This window comes from Palaemon carinicauda, chromosome 1 (assembly GCF_036898095.1).
Source record: "Palaemon carinicauda isolate YSFRI2023 chromosome 1, ASM3689809v2, whole genome shotgun sequence".
In the NCBI taxonomy this organism is placed as follows: domain Eukaryota; kingdom Metazoa; phylum Arthropoda; class Malacostraca; order Decapoda; family Palaemonidae; genus Palaemon; species Palaemon carinicauda.
Genome location: NC_090725.1, coordinates 298,320,483 through 298,345,013, shown reverse-complemented (window position 1 = coordinate 298,345,013; position 24,531 = coordinate 298,320,483). Strand labels below are relative to the sequence as shown.

The 24,531-nt window shown below is 37.6% G+C and overlaps 1 long non-coding RNA gene across 1 annotated transcript in view; it reads right to left on the bottom strand.

Moving 5' to 3' along the window:
- Positions 1–24,531, bottom strand: part of LOC137645309 (uncharacterized) — a 63,294-nt gene that overhangs the window by 34,979 nt on the left and 3,784 nt on the right. The window contains exon 2 of the long non-coding RNA XR_011045299.1: positions 23,632–23,678. This is a non-coding gene — a long non-coding RNA (uncharacterized lncRNA). The remainder of the gene's footprint in view (positions 1–23,631; positions 23,679–24,531) is intronic.

The window sequence follows — 24,531 nt, the reverse complement described above, 5'->3', positions numbered from 1 at the left end:
GGCTTGTGATCACCCCAACATTGAGACTACCCCGACATCCTGAAACCTTATTTTGAGGGTGGTTCTAAGTCCCTCGCCATAAGGTAACGGAACCGTTTACTAGCCGGTTTCTGACTTTCGCCAGAAACCGGATGTTCCAATACGCCTTTAACACTGTAACCAACCCGTGACAGAGTCACAAAAGTAAGCCAGGAATCAGCGTGAATCGCGCATAAGCGCTATGATGTGCCTTTACACCTCACTGAGCCCAGACAGGCTCAGCCAGGAATCAGCACATTAGGTCACAGGTCAGCTAGGAATCGGCATACTTTTGCAAGTCTTTCCTTTCAGCCTAACTGACCCGGACACCATCACGCCTTTAACACTGTAACCAACCCGTGACAGAGTCACAGAAGTAAGCCAGGAATCAGCGTGAATCGCGCATGAGCGCTATGATGTGCCTTTACACCTCACTGAGCCCAGACAGGCTCAGCCAGGAATCAGCACATTAGGTCACAGGTCAGCTAGGAATCGGCATACTTTTGCAAGTCTTTCCTTTCAGCCTAACTGACCCGGACACCATCACGCCTTTAACACTGTAACCAACCCGTGACAGAGTCACAGAAGTAAGCCAGGAATCAGTGTGAATCGCGCATGAGCGCTATGATGTGCCTTTACACCTCACTGAGCCCAGACAGGCTCAGCCAGGAATCAGCACATTAGGTCACAGAGGTCAGCTAGGAATCGGCATACTTTTGCAAGTCTTTCCTTTAAGCCTAACTGACCCGGACACAAGAGATTTAAAAAGCTGGAAATAAAGTAAGAGGCGACTTAGACTCGTAGAGTACTTTCCATTGTTAGTAATTTTTTGTTAATTAGGTCACAGAGGCCAACTAGGAATCGGCGTAGTTTTCCGCCTATCTTTATCCCTAACTGACCCTGACCTTGGAGATAAAAAGCTGGAAATAAAGTTAGAGGCGACTTAGACTCGTAGAGTACTTTCCATTGTTAGTAATTTTTTGTTAATTAGGTCACAGAGGCCAACTAGGAATCGGCGTAGTTTTCCGCCTATCTTTATCCCTAACTGACCCGGACCTTGGAGATAAAAAGTGGGAAGTAAAGTAATAAGTGATATAGACTCTTAGAGAATGTTAGTAAAGGATTTGGTTAAAGTCTCCTGCAATTGATCATTAGCATACCTTCATAATCTAGCAATGATACCTAACTCAGTATATCTAATTCGTTGCTTTGGCTGTTGCTTCCTTTCTATATAGAGGACTACTTTTTGACTATCACTATCAATACTTTCCTTACATATATCGCCGTCTACTTTGGGTCCTTATGCCTATTTTCTTCCTCAGAGGACTAGGCTACTCTGTCAATATATTTAACTTTTCTTCCATGAAGGGCTACTCTGGACAGTACAGTCACCTGTTTTCTTTTCATTAATTAATGACTGAAATCAAAATACCCTATAAAGTTGAAAAAACTTTGCCAATATTGAAGACTGCTGAATAAAGTTCTATTATCAATCAATGAAAGTTTGCCTGCCCACATCACAAACTGTCTAAGAACATAGAATGACCATAAATTACTAGTCTTTTGTTCCGATAAAAAACTAATGTTAAATAAAAAAAAAAAAAAGTGAAAGATTAAAAACTTGCAGCAGGAGAGACATCACGGGCAGCAGAAGAGACGTCATGGGCAGCAGAAGAGACAGCACACGCAGCAGAAGAGACAGCTGTGACCAAGTTGAGGAATGATCTTCCTAATCGGATAGTTGAATCGGTAGAACTTCAAAAGTTCAAACCTTTAGAAAATATTTTTTGTTGTGTAAATAAATCCCGAATACAATAAAAACGAACGCAAAAAAATGTCGGGTAAATAAATCCCGAATACAATAAAAACGAACGCAAAAAATGTCGGGTAAATAAATCCCGAATACAATAAAAACGAACGCACAAAAATGTCGGGTAAATGAATCCCGAATACAATAAAAACGAACGCACAAAAATGTCGGGTAAATGAATCCCGAATACAATAAAAACGAACGCACAAAAATGTCGGGTAAATGAATCCCGAATACAATAAAAACGAACGCACAAAAATGTCGGGTAAATGAATCCCGAATACAATAAAAACGAACGCACAAAAATGTCGGGTAAATGAATCCCGAATACAATAAAAACGAACGCACAAAAATGTCGGGTAAATAAATCCCGAATACAATAAAAACGAACGCACAAAAATGTCGGGTAAATAAATCCCGAATACAATAAAAACGAACGCACAAAAATGTCGGGTAAATAAATCCCGAATACAATAAAAACGAACGCACAAAAATGTCGGGTAAATAAATCCCGAATACAATAAAAACGAACGCACAAAAATGTCGGGTAAATGAATCCCGAATACAATAAAAACGAACGCACAAAAATGTCGGGTAAATGAATCCCGAATACAATAAAAACGAACGCACAAAAATGTCGGGTAAAGGAATCCCGAATACAATAAAAACGTACGCACAAAAATGTCGGGTAAATGAATCCCGAATACAATAAAAACGAACGCACAAAAATGTCGGGTAAATAAATCCCGAATACAATAAAAACGAACGCACAAAAATGTCGGGTAAATAAATCCCGAATACAATAAAAACGAACGCACAAAAATGTCGGGTAAATAAATCCCGAATACAATAAAAACGAACGCACAAAAATGTCGGGTAAATAAATCCCGAATACAATAAAAACGAACGCACAAAAATGTCGGGTGAATAAATTGTTAAAAGATTTGCATAGAAATATTATGGTAGATAGTATGAAGTTTATAGATTATATAGCATTTAAAAATAGAATAATTATCATAATTGAATTATTATATAGGTACAAACTTACAAAAACCTGAAGAATAATAAACTATTTTATAAAAACCTGAAAAATAATAAACTATTTTATAAAAACATAGGGGGCAGAAGACATTCACAAACACTTTACAACAAACCTATTTTTTTATACGTGCCTAAAACCTACTACACATTCGATAATTATATAAAAACTTTGATATTTCACAACTTACCTTAACCAGGCTTTCAGAATTACCTTACATAAATGAGCTATGAACCTAACCACTATACAGCAATAGGTACCTTAAGATATACTTCTATGCAATCAAGTTTTTTACCCCCAAAATACCTGACACAATAAGACCTACCTAAAGACCATCAAGTCCAAAGTTCTATAAAGTGATTTGACTTAAGATTGCAAAATGTATTTCATCTAAAGATAACCAACAAAAAAAGTACCACTTAATCTACTGTATCACTATTCCTGTATTATCCCCCTTTGCATTTTTTAGAGCTATTGATACTAATATAATATGTTGAAACTATTTCAACCGCAGGAAATATTATCATTAAGTTCTAAAGGTGCTTTTCCCTTCCAGTACAAGCAGGAGACTTTAAACCAATGGTGTTATGGTCATAGTTAGCCATGCTTATAAAATTTTGTAGTGTATTGAAGCACACCATGTATGAAGCATGTTGCCACTGTCTCACCACGATGAGGTCATGACCTTCGAGACAGGGGGGACGTCCACTGTACAAGATCGGTACCATGCACCCACCTCCATGTGTTGCGAGCACATTTTGGGAGCACATGTCACCAACACTTGAGCGTCTCTGGAACCCCAAACCAGAGCGGATCAAAGTAGTAACAATCAAGAGGCTTGTGATCACCCCAACATTGAGACTACCCCGACATCCTGAAACCTTATTTTGAGGGGGGTTCTAAGTCCCTCGCCATAAGGTAACGGAACCGTTTACTAGCCGGTTTCTGACTTTCGCCAGAAACCGGATGTTCCAATACGCCTTTAACACTGTAACCAACCCATGACAGAGTCACAGAAGTAAGCCAGGAATCAGCGTGAATCGCGCATAAGCGCTATGATGTGCCTTTACACCTCACTGAGCCCAGACAGGCTCAGCCAGGAATCAGCACATTAGGTCACAGGTCAGCTAGGAATCGGCATACTTTTGCAAGTCTTTCCTTTCAGCCTAACTGACCCGGACACCATCACGCCTTTAACACTGTAACCAACCCGTGACAGAGTCACAGAAGTAAGCCAGGAATCAGCGTGAATCGCGCATGAGCGCTATGATGTGCCTTTACACCTCACTGAGCCCAGACAGGCTCAGCCAGGAATCAGCACATTAGGTCACAGAGGTCAGCTAGGAATCGGCATACTTTTGCAAGTCTTTCCTTTAAGCCTAACTGACCCGGACACAAGAGATTTAAAAAGCTGGAAATAAAGTAAGAGGCGACTTAGACTCGTAGAGTACTTTCCATTGTTAGTAATTTTTTGTTAATTAGGTCACAGAGGCCAACTAGGAATCGGCGTAGTTTTCCGCCTATCTTTATCCCTAACTGACCCGGACCTTGGAGATAAAAAGCTGGAAATAAAGTAAGAGGCGACTTAGACTCGTAGAGTACTTTCCATTGTTAGTAATTTTTTGTTAATTAGGTCACAGAGGCCAACTAGGAATCGGCGTAGTTTTCCGCCTATCTTTATCCCTAACTGACCCGGACCTTGGAGATAAAAAGTGGGAAGTAAAGTAATAAGTGATATAGACTCTTAGAGAATGTTAGTAAAGGATTTGGTTAAAGTCTCCTGCAATTGATCATTAGCATACCTTCATAATCTAGCAATGATACCTAACTCAGTATATCTAATTCGTTGCTTTAGCTGTTGCTTCCTTTCTATATAGAGGACTACTTTTTGACTATCACTATCAATACTTTCTTTACATATATCGCCGTCTACTTTGGGTCCTTATGCCTATTTTCTTCCTCAAAGGACTAGGCTACTCTGTCAATATATTTAACTTTTCTTCCATGAAGGGCTACTCTGGACAGTACAGTCACCTGTTTTCTTTTCATTAATTAAAGACTGAAATCAAAATACCCTATAAAGTTGAAAAAACTTTGCCAATATTGAAGACTGCTGAAGAAAGTTCTATTATCAATCAATGAAAGTTTGCCTGCCTACATCACAAACTGTCTAAGAACATAGAATGACCATAAATTACTAGTCTTTTGTTCCGATAAAAAACTAATGTTAAATAAAAAAAAAAAGTGAAAGATTAAAAACTTGCAGCAGGAGAGACATCACGGGCAGCAGAAGAGACGTCATGGGCAGCAGAAGAGACGTCATGGGCAGCAGGAGAGACAGCACACGCAGCAGAAGAGACAGCTGTGACCAAGTTGAGGAATGATCTTCCTATTCGGATAGTTGAATCGGTAGAACTTCAAAAGTTCAAACCTTTAGAAAATATCTTTTGTTGTGTAAATAAATCCCGAATACAATAAAAACGAACGCACAAAAATGTCGGGTAATTAATCCCGAATACAATAAAAACGAACGCAAAAAATGTCGGGTAAATGAATCCCGAATACAATAAAAACGAACGCACAAAAATGTCGGGTAAATGAATCCCGAATACAATAAAAACGAACGCACAAAAATGTCGGGTAAATGAATCCCGAATACAATAAAAACGAACGCACAAAAATGTCGGGTAAATGAATCCCGAATACAATAAAAACGAACGCACAAAAATGTCGGGTAAATGAATCCCGAATACAATAAAAACGAACGCACAAAAATGTCGGGTAAATGAATCCCGAATACAATAAAAACGAACGCACAAAAATGTCGGGTAAATGAATCCCGAATACAATAAAAACGAACGCACAAAAATGTCGGGTAAATGAATCCCGAATACAATAAAAACGAACGCACAAAAATGTCGGGTAAATGAATCCCGAATACAATAAAAACGAACGCACAAAAATGTCGGGTAAATGAATCCCGAATACAATAAAAACGAACGCACAAAAATGTCGGGTAAATGAATCCCGAATACAATAAAAACGAACGCACAAAAATGTCGGGTAAATGAATCCCGAATACAATAAAAACGAACGCACAAAAATGTCGGGTAAATGAATCCCGAATACAATAAAAACGAACGCACAAAAATGTCGGGTAAATAAATCCCGAATACAATAAAAACGAACGCACAAAAATGTCGGGTAAATAAATCCCGAATACAATTAAAACGAACGCACAAAAATGTCGGGTAAATAAATCCCGAATACAATAAAAACGAACGCACAAAAATGTCGGGTAAATAAATCCCGAATACAATAAAAACGAACGCACAAAAATGTCGGGTGAATAAATTGTTAGATTTGCATAGAAATATCATGGTAGATAGTATGAAGTTTATAGATTATATAGCATTTAAAAATAGAATAATGATCATAATTGAATTATTATATAGGTACAAACTTACAAAAACCTGAAAAATGATAAACTATTTTATAAAAACCTGAAAAATAATAAACTATTTTATAAAAACATAGGGGGCAGAAGACATTCACAAACACTTCACAACAAACCTATTTTTTTATACGCGCCTAAAACCTGCTACACATTCGATAATTATATAAAAACTTTGATATTTCACAACTTACCTTAACCAGGCTTTCAGAATTACCTTACAGAAATGTGCTATGAACCTAACCACTATACAGCAATTTGTACCTTAAGATATACTTCTATGCAATCAAGTTTTTTACCCCCAAAATACCTGACACAAGAAGACCTACCGAAAGACCATCAAGTCCAAAGTTCTATAAAGTGATTTGACTTAAGATTGCAAAATGTATTTCATCTAAAGATAACCAACAAAAAAAGTACCACTTAATCTACTGCATCACTATTCCTGTATTATCCCTCTTTGCATTTTTTAGAGCTATTGATACTAATGTAATATGTTGAAACTATTTCAACTGCAGGAAATATCATTAAGTTCTAAAGGTGCTTTTCCCTTTCAGTACAAGCAGGAGACTTTAAACCAATGGTGTTATGGTCATAGTTAGCCATGCTTATAAAATTTTGTAGTGTATTGAAGCACACCATGTATGAAGCATGTTGCCACTGTCTCACCACGATGAGGTCATGACCTTCGAGACAGGGGGGACGTCCACTGTACAAGATCGGTACCATGCACCCACCTCCATGTGTTGCGAGCACATTTTGGAAGCACATGTCACCAACACTTGAGCGTCTCTGGAACCCCAAACCAGAGCGGATCAAAGTAGTAACAATCAAGAGGCTTGTGATCACCCCAACATTGAGACTACCCCGACATCCTGAAACCTTATTTTGAGGGGGGTTCTAAGTCCCTCGCCATAAGGTAACGGAACCGTTTACTAGCCGGTTTCTGACTTTCGCCAGAAACCGGATGTTCCAATACGCCTTTAACACTGTAACCAACCCGTGACAGTCACAGAAGTAAGCCAGGAATCAGCGTGAATCGCGCATAAGCGCTATGATGTGCCTTTACACCTCACTGAGCCCAGACAGGCTCAGCCAGGAATCAGCACATTAGGTCACAGGTCAGCTAGGAATCGGCATACTTTTGCAAGTCTTTCCTTTCAGCCTAACTGACCCGGACACCATCACGCCTTTAACACTGTAACCAACCCGTGACAGAGTCACAGAAGTAAGCCAGGAATCAGCGTGAATCGCGCATGAGCGCTATGATGTGCCTTTACACCTCACTGAGCCCAGACAGGCTCAGCCAGGAATCAGCACATTAGGTCACAGAGGTCAGCTAGGAATCGGCATACTTTTGCAAGTCTTTCCTTTAAGCCTAACTGACCCGGACACAAGAGATTTAAAAAGCTGGAAATAAAGTAAGAGGCGACTTAGACTCGTAGAGTACTTTCCATTGTTAGTAATTTTTTGTTAATTAGGTCACAGAGGCCAACTAGGAATCGGCGTAGTTTTCCGCCTATCTTTATCCCTAACTGACCCGGACCTTGGAGATAAAAAGCTGGAAATAAAGTTAGAGGCGACTTAGACTCGTAGAGTACTTTCCATTGTTAGTAATTTTTTGTTAATTAGGTCACAGAGGCCAACTAGGAATCGGCGTAGTTTTCCGCCTATCTTTATCCCTAACTGACCCGGACCTTGGAGATAAAAAGTGGGAAGTAAAGTAATAAGTGATATAGACTCTTAGAGAATGTTAGTAAAGGATTTGGTTAAAGTCTCCTGCAATTGATCATTAGCATACCTTCATAATCTAGCAATGATACCTAACTCAGTATATCTAATTCGTTGCTTTGGCTGTTGCTTCCTTTCTATATAGAGGACTACTTTTTGACTATCACTATCAATACTTTCTTTACATATATCGCCGTCTACTTTGGGTCCTTATGCCTATTTTCTTCCTCAGAGGACTAGGCTACTCTGTCAATATATTTAACTTTTCTTCCATGAAGGGCTACTCTGGACAGTACAGTCACCTGTTTTCTTTTCATTAATTAAAGACTGAAATCAAAATACCCTATAAAGTTGAAAAAACTTTGCCAATATTGAAGACTGCTGAATAAAGTTCTATTATCAATCAATGAAAGTTTGCCTGCCCACATCACAAACTGTCTAAGAACATAGAATGACCATAAATTACTAGTCTTTTGTTCCGATAAAAAACTAATGTTAAATAAAAAAAAAAAAAGTGAAAGATTAAAAACTTGCAGCAGGAGAGACATCACGGGCAGCAGAAGAGACGTCATGGGCAGCAGAAGAGACAGCACACGCAGCAGAAGAGACAGCTGTGACCAAGTTGAGGAATGATCTTCCTAATCGGATAGTTGAATCGGTAGAACTTCAAAAGTTCAAACCTTTAGAAAATATTTTTTGTTGTGTAAATAAATCCCGAATACAATAAAAACGAACGCACAAAAATGTCGGGTAAATAAATCCCGAATACAATAAAAACGAACGCAAAAAATGTCGGGTAAATAAATCCCGAATACAATAAAAACGAACGCACAAAAATGTCGGGTAAATGAATCCCGAATACAATAAAAACGAACGCACAAAAATGTCGGGTAAATGAATCCCGAATACAATAAAAACGAACGCACAAAAATGTCGGGTAAATGAATCCCGAATACAATAAAAACGAACGCACAAAAATGTCGGGTAAATAAATCCCGAATACAATAAAAACGAACGCACAAAAATGTCGGGTAAATAAATCCCGAATACAATAAAAACGAACGCACAAAAATGTCGGGTAAATAAATCCCGAATACAATAAAAACGAACGCACAAAAATGTCGGGTAAATAAATCCCGAATACAATAAAAACGAACGCACAAAAATGTCGGGTAAATAAATCCCGAATACAATAAAAACGAACGCACAAAAATGTCGGGTGAATAAATTGTTAGATTTGCATAGAAATATCATGGTAGATAGTATGAAGTTTATAGATTATATAGCATTTAAAAATAGAATAATGATCATAATTGAATTATTATATAGGTACAAACTTACAAAAACCTGAAAAATGATAAACTATTTTATAAAAACCTGAAAAATAATAAACTATTTTATAAAAACATAGGGGGCAGAAGACATTCACAAACACTTTACAACAAACCTATTTTTTTATACGCGCCTAAAACCTGCTACACATTCGATAATTATATAAAAACTTTGATATTTCACAACTTACCTTAACCAGGCTTTCAGAATTACCTTACAGAAATGTGCTATGAACCTAACCACTATACAGCAATTTGTACCTTAAGATATACTTCTATGCAATCAAGTTTTTTACCCCCAAAATACCTGACACAATAAGACCTACCTAAAGACCATCAAGTCCAAAGTTCTATAAAGTGATTTGACTTAAGATTGCAAAATGTATTTCATCTAAAGATAACCAACAAAAAAAGTACCACTTAATCTACTGCATCACTATTCCTGTATTATCCCCCTTTGCATTTTTTAGAGCTATTGATACTAATGTAATATGTTGAAACTATTTCAACTGCAGGAAATATCATTAAGTTCTAAAGGTGCTTTTCCCTTTCAGTACAAGCAGGAGACTTTAAACCAATGGTGTTATGGTCATAGTTAGCCATGCTTATAAAATTTTGTAGTGTATTGAAGCACACCATGTATGAAGCATGTTGCCACTGTCTCACCACGATGAGGTCATGACCTTCGAGACAGGGGGGACGTCCACTGTACAAGATCGGTACCATGCACCCACCTCCATGTGTTGCGAGCACATTTTGGAAGCACATGTCACCAACACTTGAGCGTCTCTGGAACCCCAAACCAGAGCGGATCAAAGTAGTAACAATCAAGAGGCTTGTGATCACCCCAACATTGAGACTACCCCGACATCCTGAAACCTTATTTTGAGGGGGGTTCTAAGTCCCTCGCCATAAGGTAACGGAACCGTTTACTAGCCGGTTTCTGACTTTTGCCAGAAACCGGATGTTCCAATACGCCTTTAACACTGTAACCAACCCGTGACAGAGTCACAGAAGTAAGCCAGGAATCAGCGTGAATCGCGCATAAGCGCTATGATGTGCCTTTACACCTCACTGAGCCCAGACAGGCTCAGCCAGGAATCAGCACATTAGGTCACAGGTCAGCTAGGAATCGGCATACTTTTGCAAGTCTTTCCTTTCAGCCTAACTGACCCGGACACCATCACGCCTTTAACACTGTAACCAACCCGTGACAGAGTCACAGAAGTAAGCCAGGAATCAGCGTGAATCGCGCATGAGCGCTATGATGTGCCTTTACACCTCACTGAGCCCAGACAGGCTCAGCCAGGAATCAGCACATTAGGTCACAGAGGTCAGCTAGGAATCGGCATACTTTTGCAAGTCTTTCCTTTAAGCCTAACTGACCCGGACACAAGAGATTTAAAAAGCTGGAAATAAAGTAAGAGGCGACTTAGACTCGTAGAGTACTTTCCATTGTTAGTAATTTTTTGTTAATTAGGTCACAGAGGCCAACTAGGAATCGGCGTAGTTTTCCGCCTATCTTTATCCCTAACTGACCCGGACCTTGGAGATAAAAAGCTGGAAATAAAGTTAGAGGCGACTTAGACTCGTAGAGTACTTTCCATTGTTAGTAATTTTTTGTTAATTAGGTCACAGAGGCCAACTAGGAATCGGCGTAGTTTTCCGCCTATCTTTATCCCTAACTGACCCGGACCTTGGAGATAAAAAGTGGGAAGTAAAGTAATAAGTGATATAGACTCTTAGAGAATGTTAGTAAAGGATTTGGTTAAAGTCTCCTGCAATTGATCATTAGCATACCTTCATAATCTAGCAATGATACCTAACTCAGTATATCTAATTCGTTGCTTTGGCTGTTGCTTCCTTTCTATATAGAGGACTACTTTTTGACTATCACTATCAATACTTTCCTTACATATATCGCCGTCTACTTTGGGTCCTTATGCCTATTTTCTTCCTCAGAGGACTAGGCTACTCTGTCAATATATTTAACTTTTCTTCCATGAAGGGCTACTCTGGACAGTACAGTCACCTGTTTTCTTTTCATTAATTAAAGACTGAAATCAAAATACCCTATAAAGTTGAAAAAACTTTGCCAATATTGAAGACTGCTGAATAAAGTTCTATTATCAATCAATGAAAGTTTGCCTGCCCACATCACAAACTGTCTAAGAACATAGAATGACCATAAATTACTAGTCTTTTGTTCCGATAAAAAACTAATGTTAAATAAAAAAAAAAAAAGTGAAAGATTAAAAACTTGCAGCAGGAGAGACATCACGGGCAGCAGAAGAGACGTCATGGGCAGCAGAAGAGACAGCACACGCAGCAGAAGAGACAGCTGTGACCAAGTTGAGGAATGATCTTCCTAATCGGATAGTTGAATCGGTAGAACTTCAAAAGTTCAAACCTTTAGAAAATATTTTTTGTTGTGTAAATAAATCCCGAATACAATAAAAACGAACGCACAAAAATGTCGGGTAAATAAATCCCGAATACAATAAAAACGAACGCAAAAAATGTCGGGTAAATGAATCCCGAATACAATAAAAACGAACGCACAAAAATGTCGGGTAAATGAATCCCGAATACAATAAAAACGAACGCACAAAAATGTCGGGTAAATGAATCCCGAATACAATAAAAACGAACGCACAAAAATGTCGGGTAAATGAATCCCGAATACAATAAAAACGAACGCACAAAAATGTCGGGTAAATGAATCCCGAATACAATAAAAACGAACGCACAAAAATGTCGGGTAAATGAATCCCGAATACAATAAAAACGAACGCACAAAAATGTCGGGTAAATAAATCCCGAATACAATAAAAACGAACGCACAAAAATGTCGGGTAAATAAATCCCGAATACAATAAAAACGAACGCACAAAAATGTCGGGTAAATAAATCCCGAATACAATAAAAACGAACGCACAAAAATGTCGGGTAAATGAATCCCGAATACAATAAAAACGAACGCACAAAAATGTCGGGTAAATGAATCCCGAATACAATAAAAAAACGCACAAAAATGTCGGGTAAATGAATCCCGAATACAATAAAAACGAACGCACAAAAATGTCGGGTAAATGAATCCCGAATACAATAAAAACGAACGCACAAAAATGTCGGGTAAATAAATCCCGAATACAATAAAAACGAACGCACAAAAATGTCGGGTAAATAAATCCCGAATACAATAAAAACGAACGCACAAAAATGTCGGGTAAATAAATCCCGAATACAATAAAAACGAACGCACAAAAATGTCGGGTAAATAAATCCCGAATACAATAAAAACGAACGCACAAAAATGTCGGGTAAATAAATCCCGAATAAAATAAAAACGAACGCACAAAAATGTCGGGTGAATAAATTGTTAAAAGATTTGCATAGAAATATTATGGTAGATAGTATGAAGTTTATAGATTATATAGCATTTAAAAATAGAATAATGATCATAATTGAATTATTATATAGGTACAAACTTACAAAAACCTGAAAAATAATAAACTATTTTATAAAAACCTGAAAAATAATAAACTATTTTATAAAAACATAGGGGGCAGAAGACATTCACAAACACTTTACAACAAACCTATTTTTTTATACGTGCCTAAAACCTACTACACATTCGATAATTATATAAAAACTTTGATATTGCACAACTTACCTTAACCAGGCTTTCAGAATTACCTTACAGAAATGAGCTATGAACCTAACCACTATACAGCAATTTTTACCTTAAGATATACTTCTATGCAATCAAGTTTTTTACCCCCAAAATACCTGACACAATAAGACCTACCTAAAGACCATCAAGTCCAAAGTTCTATAAAGTGATTTGACTTAAGATTGCAAAATGTATTTCATCTAAAGATAACCAACAAAAAAAGTACCACTTAATCTACTGTATCACTATTCCTGTATTATCCCCCTTTGCATTTTTTAGAGCTATTGATACTAATATAATATGTTGAAACTATTTCAACCGCAGGAAATATTATCATTAAGTTCTAAAGGTGCTTTTCCCTTCCAGTACAAGCAGGAGACTTTAAACCAATGGTGTTATGGTCATAGTTAGCCATGCTTATAAAATTTTGTAGTGTATTGAAGCACACCATGTATGAAGCATGTTGCCACTGTCTCACCACGATGAGGTCATGACCTTCGAGACAGGGGGGACGTCCACTGTACAAGATCGGTACCATGCACCCACCTCCATGTGTTGCGAGCACATTTTGGGAGCACATGTCACCAACACTTGAGCGTCTCTGGAACCCCAAACCAGAGCGGATCAAAGTAGTAACAATCAAGAGGCTTGTGATCACCCCAACATTGAGACTACCCCGACATCCTGAAACCTTATTTTAGGGGGGTTCTAAGTCCCTCGCCATAAGGTAACGGAACCGTTTACTAGCCGGTTTCTGACTTTCGCCAGAAACCGGATGTTCCAATACGCCTTTAACACTGTAACCAACCCGTGACAGAGTCACAGAAGTAAGCCAGGAATCAGCGTGAATCGCGCATAAGCGCTATGATGTGCCTTTACACCTCACTGAGCCCAGACAGGCTCAGCCAGGAATCAGCACATTAGGTCACAGGTCAGCTAGGAATCGGCATACTTTTGCAAGTCTTTCCTTTCAGCCTAACTGACCCGGACACCATCACGCCTTTAACACTGTAACCAACCCGTGACAGAGTCACAGAAGTAAACCAGGAATCAGCGTGAATCGCGCATGAGCGCTATGATGTGCCTTTACACCTCACTGAGCCCAGACAGGCTCAGCCAGGAATCAGCACATTAGGTCACAGAGGTCAGCTAGGAATCGGCATACTTTTGCAAGTCTTTCCTTCAAGCCTAACTGACCCGGACACAAGAGATTTAAAAAGCTGGAAATAAAGTAAGAGGCGACTTAGACTCGTAGAGTACTTTCCATTGTTAGTAATTTTTTGTTAATTAGGTCACAGAGGCCAACTAGGAATCGGCGTAGTTTTCCGCCTATCTTTATCCCTAACTGACCCGGACCTTGGAGATAAAAAGCTGGAAATAAAGTTAGAGGCGACTTAGACTCGTAGAGTACTTTCCATTGTTAGTAATTTTTTGTTAATTAGGTCACAGAGGCCAACTAGGAATCGGCGTAGTTTTCCGCCTATCTTTATCCCTAACTGACCCGGACCTTGGAGATAAAAAGTGGGAAGTAAAGTAATAAGTGATATAGACTCTTAGAGAATGTTAGTAAAGGATTTGGTTAAAGTCTCCTGCAATTGATCATTAGCATACCTTCATAATCTAGCAATGATACCTAACTCAGTATATCTAATTCGTTGCTTTGGCTGTTGCTTCCTTTCTATATAGAGGACTACTTTTTGACTATCACTATCAATACTTTCCTTACATATATCGCCGTCTACTTTGGGTCCTTATGCCTATTTTCTTCCTCAGAGGACTAGGCTACTCTGTCAATATATTTAACTTTTCTTCCATGAAGGGCTACTCTGGACAGTACAGTCACCTGTTTTCTTTTCATTAATTAAAGACTGAAATCAAAATACCCTATAAAGTTGAAAAAACTTTGCCAATATTGAAGACTGCTGAATAAAGTTCTATTATCAATCAATGAAAGTTTGCCTGCCCACATCACAAACTGTCTAAGAACATAGAATGACCATAAATTACTAGTCTTTTGTTCCGATAAAAAACTAATGTTAAATAAAAAAAAAAAGTGAAAGATTAAAAACTTGCAGCAGGAGAGACATCACGGGCAGCAGAAGAGACGTCATGGGCAGCAGAAGAGACGTCATGGGCAGCAGAAGAGACAGCACACGCAGCAGAAGAGACAGCTGTGACCAAGTTGAGGAATGATCTTCCTAATCGGATAGTTGAATCGGTAGAACTTCAAAAGTTCAAACCTTTAGAAAATATCTTTTGTTGTGTAATTAAATCCCGAATACAATAAAAACGAACGCACAAAAATGTCGGGTAAATAAATCCCGAATACAATAAAAACGAACGCAAAAAATGTCGGGTAAATAAATCCCGAATACAATAAAAACGAACGCACAAAAATGTCGGGTAAATGAATCCCGAATACAATAAAAACGAACGCACAAAAATGTCGGGTAAATGAATCCCGAATACAATAAAAACGAACGCACAAAAATGTCGGGTAAATGAATCCCGAATACAATAAAAACGAACGCACAAAAATGTCGGGTAAATGAATCCCGAATACAATAAAAACGAACGCACAAAAATGTCGGGTAAATGAATCCCGAATACAATAAAAACGAACGCACAAAAATGTCGGGTAAATGAATCCCGAATACAATAAAAACGAACGCACAAAAATGTCGGGTAAATGAATCCCGAATACAATAAGAACGAACGCACAAAAATGTCGGGTAAATGAATCCCGAATACAATAAGAACGAACGCACAAAAATGTCGGGTAAATGAATCCCGAATACAATAAAAACGAACGCACAAAAATGTCGGGTAAATGAATCCCGAATACAATAAGAACGAACGCACAAAAATGTCGGGTAAATGAATCCCGAATACAATAAAAACGAACGCACAAAAATGTCGGGTAAATGAATCCCGAATACAATAAAAACGAACGCACAAAAATGTCGGGTAAATGAATCCCGAATACAATAAAAACGAACGCACAAAAATGTCGGGTAAATGAATCCCGAATACAATAAAAACGAACGCACAAAAATGTCGGGTAAATGAATCCCGAATACAATAAAAACGAACGCACAAAAATGTCGGGTAAATGAATCCCGAATACAATAAAAACGAACGCACAAAAATGTCGGGTAAATGAATCCCGAATACAATAAAAACGAACGCACAAAAATGTCGGGTAAATGAATCCCGAATACAATAAAAACGAACGCACAAAAATGTCGGGTAAATAAATCCCGAATACAATAAAAACGAACGCACAAAAATGTCGGGTAAATAAATCCCGAATACAATAAAAACAAACGCACAAAAATGTCGGGTAAATAAATCCCGAATACAATAAAAACGAACGCACAAAAATGTCGGGTAAATAAATCCCGAATACAATAAAAACGAACGCACAAAAATGTCGGGTAAATAAATCCCGAATACAATAAAAACGAACGCACAAAAATGTCGGGTAAATAAATCCCGAATACAATAAAAACGAACGCACAAAAATGTCGGGTAAATAAATCCCGAATACAATAAAAACGAACGCACAAAAATGTCGGGTAAATAAATCCCGAATACAATAAAAACGAACGCACAAAAATGTCGGGTAAATAAATCCCGAATACAATAAAAACGAACGCACAAAAATGTCGGGTAAATAAATCCCGAATACAATAAAAACGAACGCACAAAAATGTCGGGTGAATAAATTGTTAGATTTGCATAGAAATATCATGGTAGATAGTATGAAGTTTATAGATTATATAGCATTTAAAAATAGAATAATGATCATAATTGAATTATTATATAGGTACAAACTTACAAAAACCTGAAAAATGATAAACTATTTTATAAAAACCTGAAAAATAATAAACTATTTTATAAAAACATAGGGGGCAGAAGACATTCACAAACACTTTACAACAAACCTATTTTTTATACGCGCCTAAAACCTGCTACACATTCGATAATTATATAAAAACTTTGATATTTCACAACTTACCTTAACCAGGCTTTCAGAATTACCTTACAGAAATGTGCTATGAACCTAACCACTATACAGCAATTTGTACCTTAAGATATACTTCTATGCAATCAAGTTTTTTACCCCCAAAATACCTGACACAAGAAGACCTACCTAAAGACCATCTAGTCCAAAGTTCTATAAAGTGATTTGACTTAAGATTGCAAAATGTATTTCATCTAAAGATAACCAACAAAAAAAGTACAACTTAATCTACTGCATCACTATTCCTGTATTATCCCCCTTTGCATTTTTTAGAGCTATTGATACTAATGTAATATGTTGAAACTATTTCAACTGCAGGAAATATCATTAAGTTCTAAAGGTGCTTTTCCCTTTCAGTACAAGCAGGAGACTTTAAACCAATGGTGTTATGGTCATAGTTAGCCATGCTTATAAAATTTTGTAGTGTATTGAAGCACACCATGTATGGAGCATGTTGCCACTGTCTCACCACGATGAGGTCATGACCTTCGAGACAGGGGGGACGTCCACTGTACAAGATCGGTACCATGCACCCACCTCCATGTGTTGCGAGCACATTTTGGAAGCACATGTCACCAACACTTGAGCGTCTCTGGAACCCCAAACCAGAGCGGATCAAAGTAGTAACAATCAAGAGGCTTGTGATCACCCCAACATTGAGACTACCCCGACATCCTGAAACCTTATTTTGAGGGGGGTTCTAAGTCCCTCGCCATAAGGTAACGGAACCGTTTACTAGCCGGTTTCTGACTTTCGCCAGAAACCGGATGTTCCAATACGCCTTTAACACTGTAACCAACCCGTGACAGAGTCACAGAAGTAAGCCAGGAATCAGCGTGAATCGCGCATAAGCGCTATGATGTGCCTTTACACCTCACTGAGCCCAGACAGGCTCAGCCAGGAATCAGCACATTAGGTCACAGGTCAGCTAGGAATCGGCATACTTTTGCAAGTCTTTCCTTTCAGCCTAACTGACCCGGACACCATCACGCCTTTAACACTGTAACCAACCCGTGACAGAGTCACAGAAGTAAGCCAGGAATCAGCGTGAATCGCGCATGAGCGCTATGATGTGCCTTTACACCTCACTGAGCCCAGACAGGCTCAGCCAGGAATCAGCACATTAGGTCACAGAGGTCAGCTAGGAATCGGCATACTTTTGCAAGTCTTTCCTTTAAGCCTAACTGACCCGGACACAAGAGATTTAAAAAGCTGGAAATAAAGTAAGAGGCGACTTAGACTCGTAGAGTACTTTCCATTGTTAGTAATTTTTTGTTAATTAGGTCACAGAGGCCAACTAGGAATCGGCGTAGTTTTCCGCCTATCTTTATCCCTAACTGACCCGGACCTTGGAGATAAAAAGCTGGAAATAAAGCTAGAGGCGACTTAGACTCGTAGAGTACTTTCCATTGTTAGTAATTTTTTGTTAATTAGGTCACAGAGGCCAACTAGGAATCGGCGTAGTTTTCCGCCTATCTTTATCCCTAACTGACCCGGACCTTGGAGATAAAAAGTGGGAAGTAAAGTAATAAGTGATATAGACTCTTAGAGAATGTTAGTAAAGGATTTGGTTAAAGTCTCCTGCAATTGATCATTAGCATACCTTCATAATCTAGCAATGATACCTAACTCAGTATATCTAATTCGTTGCTTTGGCTGTTGCTTCCTTTCTATATAGAGGACTACTTTTTGACTATCACTATCAATACTTTCTTTACATATATCGCCGTCTACTTTGGGTCCTTATGCCTATTTTCTTCCTCAGAGGACTAGGCTACTCTGTCAATATATTTAACTTTTCTTCCATGAAGGGCTACTCTGGACAGTACAGTCACCTGTTTTCTTTTCATTAATTAAAGACTGAAATCAAAATACCCTATAAAGTTGAAAAAACTTTGCCAATATTGAAGACTGCTGAATAAAGTTCTATTATCAATCAATGAAAGTTTGCCTGCCCAAATCACAAACTGTCTAAGAACATAGAATGACCATAAATTACTAGTCTTTTGTTCCGATAAAAAACTAATGTTAAATAAAAAAAAAAAAAAAGTGAAAGATTAAAAACTTGCAGCAGGAGAGACATCACGGGCAGCAGAAGAGACGTCATGGGCAGCAGAAGAGACAGCACACGCAGCAGAAGAGACAGCTGTGACCAAGTTGAGGAATGATCTTCCTAATCGGATAGTTGAATCGGTAGAACTTCAAAAGTTCAAACCTTTAGAAAATATTTTTTGTTGTGTAAATAAATCCCGAATACAATAAAAACGAACGCACAAAAATGTCGGGTAAATAAATCCCGAATACAATAAAAACGAACGCAAAAAATGTCGGGTAAATAAATCCCGAATACAATAAAAACGAACACACAAAAATGTCGGGTAAATGAATCCCGAATACAATAAAAACGAACGCACAAAAATGTCGGGTAAATGAATCCCGAATACAATAAAAACGAACGCACAAAAATGTCGGGTAAATAAATCCCGAATACAATAAAAACGAACGCACAAAAATGTCGGGTAAATGAATCCCGAATACAATAAAAACGAACGCACAAAAATGTCGGGTAAATAAATCCCGAATACAATAAAAACGAACGCACAAAAATGTCGGGTAAATAAATCCCGAATACAATAAAAACGAACGCACAAAAATGTCGGGTAAATAAATCCCGAATACAATAAAAACGAACGCACAAAAATGTCGGGTAAACGAGTCCCGAATACAATAAAAACGAACGCACAAAAATGTCGGGTAAATGAATCCCGAATACAATAAAAACGAACGCACAAAAATGTCGGGTAAATAAATCCCGAATACAATAAAAACGAACGCACAAAAATGTCGGGTAAATGAATCCCGAATACAATAAAAACGAACGCACAAAAATGTCGATTAAATGAATCCCGAATACAATAAAAACGAACGCACAAAAATGTCGGGTAAATAAATCCCGAATACAATAAAAACGAACGCACAAAAATGTCGGGTAAATAAATCCCGAATACAATAAAAACGAACGCACAAAAATGTCGGGTAAATAAATCCCGAATACAATAAAAACGAACGCACAAAAATGTCGGGTGAATAAATTGTTAAAAGATTTGCATAGAAATATTATGGTAGATAGTATGAAGTTTATAGATTATATAGCATTTAAAAATAGAATAATGATCATAATTGAATTATTATATAGGTACAAACTTACAAAAACCTGAAAAATAATAAACTATTTTATAAAAACCTGAAAAATAATAAACTATTTTATAAAAACATAGGGGGCAGAAGACATTCACAAACACTTTACAACAAACCTATTTTTTTATACGTGCCTAAAACCTACTACACATTCGATAATTATATAAAAACTTTGATATTTCACAACTTACCTTAACCAGGCTTTCAGAATTACCTTACAGAAATGAGCTATGAACCTAACCACTATACAGCAATTTGTACCTTAAGATATACTTCTATGCAATCAAGTTTTTTACCCCCAAAATACCTGACACAATAAGACCTACCTAAAGACCATCAAGTCCAAAGTTCTATAAAGTGATTTGACTTAAGATTGCAAAATGTATTTCATCTAAAGATAACCAACAAAAAAAGTACCACTTAATCTACTGTATCACTATTCCTGTATTATCCCCCTTTGCATTTTTAGAGCTATTGATACTAATATAATATGTTGAAACTATTTCAACCGCAGGAAATATTATCATTAAGTTCAAAAGGTGCTTTTCCCTTCCAGTACAAGCAGGAGACTTTAAACCAATGGTGTTATGGTCATAGTTAGCCATGCTTATAAAATTTTGTAGTGTATTGAAGCACACCATGTATGAAGCATGTTGCCACTGTCTCACCACGATGAGGTCATGACTTTCGAGACAGGGGGGACGTCCACTGTACAAGATCGGTACCATGCACCCACCTCCATGTGTTGCGAGCACATTTTGGGAGCACATGTCACCAACACTTGAGCGTCTCTGGAACCCCAAACCAGAGCGGATCAAAGTAGTAACAATCAAGAGGCTTGTGATCACCCCAACATTGAGACTACCCCGACATCCTGAAACCTTATTTTGAGGGGGGTTCTAAGTCCCTCGCCATAAGGTAACGGAACCGTTTACTAGCCGGTTTCTGACTTTCGCCAGAAACCGGATGTTCCAATACGCCTTTAACACTGTAACCAACCCGTGACAGAGTCACAGAAGTAAGCCAGGAATCAGCGTGAATCGCGCATAAGCGCTATGATATGCCTTTACACCTCACTGAGCCCAGACAGGCTCAGCCAGGAATCAGCACATTAGGTCACAGGTCAGCTAGGAATCGGCATACTTTTGCAAGTCTTTCCTTTCAGCCTAACTGACCCGGACACCATCACGCCTTTAACACTGTAACCAACCCGTAACAGAGTCACAGAAGTAAGCCAGGAATCAGCGTGAATCGCGCATGAGCGCTATGATGTGCCTTTACACCTCACTGAGCCCAGACAGGCTCAGCCAGGAATCAGCACATTAGGTCACAGGTCAGCTAGGAATCGGCATACTTTTGCAAGTCTTTCCTTTCAGCCTAATTGACCTGGACACCATCACGCCTTTAACACTGTAACCAACCCGTGACAGAGTCATAGAAGTAAGCCAGGAATCAGCGTGAATCGCGCATGAGCGCTATGATGTGCCTTTACACCTCACTGAGCCCAGACAGGCTCAGCCAGGAATCAGCACATTAGGTCACAGAGGTCAGCTAGGAATTGGCATACTTTTGCAAGTCTTTCCTTTAAGCCTAACTGACCCGGACACAAGAGATTTAAAAAGCTGGAAATAAAGTAAGAGGCGACTTAGACTCGTAGAGTACTTTCCATTGTTAGTAATTTTTTGTTAATTAGGTCACAGAGGCCAACTAGGAATCGGCGTAGTTTTCCGCCTATCTTTATCCCTAACTGACCCGGACCTTGGAGATAAAAAGTGGGAAGTAAAGTAATAAGTGATATAGACTCTTAGAGAATGTTAGTAAAGGATTTGGTTAAAGTCTCCTGCAATTGATCATTAGCATACCTTCATAATCTAGCAATGATACCTAACTCAGTATATCTAATTCGTTGCTTTGGCTGTTGCTTCCTTTCTATATAGAGGACTACTTTTTGACTATCACTATCAATACTTTCTTTACATATATCGCCGTCTACTTTGGGTCCTTATGCCTATTTTCTTCCTCAGAGGACTAGGCTACTCTGTCAATATATTTAACTTTTCTTCCATGAAGGGCTACTCTGGCCAGTATAGTCATTGGTTTTCTTTTCATTAATTAAAGACTGAAATCAAGATACCTTGTAAAGTTGAAAAAACTTTGGCAACATTAAGGAGTGCTGAATAAAGTTCTATTAGGAATCAATGAAAGTTTGCCTGCCTACATCACAAACTGTCTAAGAACATAGAATGTCCATAAACTACTAGTCTTATGTTCTGATAATTCAGCGATAACATTTGAGAAATTAAAAAAAAAATAATGTTAAATTTAACAAAAAAACTGAGATTAAAAACTTGCAGCAGGAGAGACATCACGGGCAGCAGAAGGGACGTCATAGGTAGCAGAAGAGACGTCATGGGCAGCAGAAGGGACGTCATAGGTAGCAGAAGAGACGTCATGGGCAACAGCAGAGACAGCACGGGCAACAACAGAGACATCACAAGCAGCAGCAAAGACATCACAAGCAGCAGAGGAGACAGCACACGCAGCAGGAGTGACTGGTTTCGTTAACCCTTTAACAGCCGCACTCTGGAGCCTTTTACGGTACCTAGCAACAGCCTTTACAGCCGAGATAGCAGAGGGAGAAGGCAGGCATGGATCTTGGGCTTTACTGGTGGAAGAGTGGTGGTGTTGGCCTACATGCTGGACACCCCATGTCTTGTGGGGTGTTGGTGTACGTGTGTCTTGCACGCACTACTTTGTAACTCCATTTCATCAAACTGATCACTGTGCACATCACATTTAGAGGGTTGCTCATAATATTTGTCAGTTTCAGACCTATTTAAAATCTCTTTCAACATTATCATCTTAATTTTCAATTTCACTTGGCAACAAAGAACATTTTGGGGAAAAATATTACCCACATAATTTCGTATGTTAGTATTTTAATACGGTTTTGGGGTAAATATTATCCACACAAGTTTGTATCGTATCGAGGTTATTGGGTAAATATTACCCATACAAGTTTGTATGTTATGTGATAAAATTTAACCAAAGCAAAACATACACAGACCCAAGATGGCACGAATGTGGATATACTACATCCAGCATGAGAACTAATAAGCCAACTGAAGCTACACATAGACCCACTGGGATGCCACAACCCATACGTCTGTGCGTTCATGAAACAAATGGGTGCAAGGTGAAAATTACCCACAACAGTGTTCTAGGGTTATATCTACCCGACCCCAATAAGTAATTATGCAATAGGCTTGACTTTCTATCTTTATGGAAGTAATGGCAAGTAGTAAATTAATATTAAAATAATATACTGTAGTATTTTTTTGACATACCTTTTATTCGAAGAGCTGCTATGTCTTTTAAGTAATCAGGTTTCTCTCTGAAATCAGAACAAAAATAATATAATAAAAAGGAATACATTAAAATGTGTAAACAAATATCTAATATAATAAAAAAAAACCAATACACTAAAATGTTGTGTAAATAAATCTAGAATATAATAAAAATGAACACACTAAAATGTTGTGTAAATAAATCTTGAATATAATAAAAACGAATACACTAAATTGTCGTGTAAATAAATCTTTAATATAATAAAAACGAACACACTAAATTGTTGTGTAAATAAATCTTGAAATAATAAAAACGAACACACTAAATTGTTGTGTAAATTTCGAATATAATATAAACGAACACACTAAATTGTTGTGTAAATAAATCTTGAATATAATAAAAACAAACACACTAAAATGTTGTGTAAATAAATCTTGAATATAATAAAAACGAACACACTAAAATGTTGTGTAAATAAATCTTGAATATAATAAAAACGAACACACTAAATTGTTGTGTAAATAAATATTGAATATAATAAAAACGAATACACTAAATTGTTGTGTAAATAAATCTTGAATATAATAAAAAACGAATACACTAAATTGTCGTGTAAATAAATCTTTAATATAATAAAAACGAACACACTAAAATGTTTTGTAAATAGATCTTGAATATAATAAAAACGAACACACTATATTGTTGTGTAAATAAATCTTGAATATAATAAACTCGAACACACTAAAATGTTGTGTAAATAAATCTTGAATATAATAAAAACGAACACACTAAAATGTTGTGTAAATAAATCTTGAATATAATAAAAACGAACACTAAATTGTTGTGTAAATTTTGAACATAATATAAACGAACACACTAAATTGTTGTGTAAATAAATC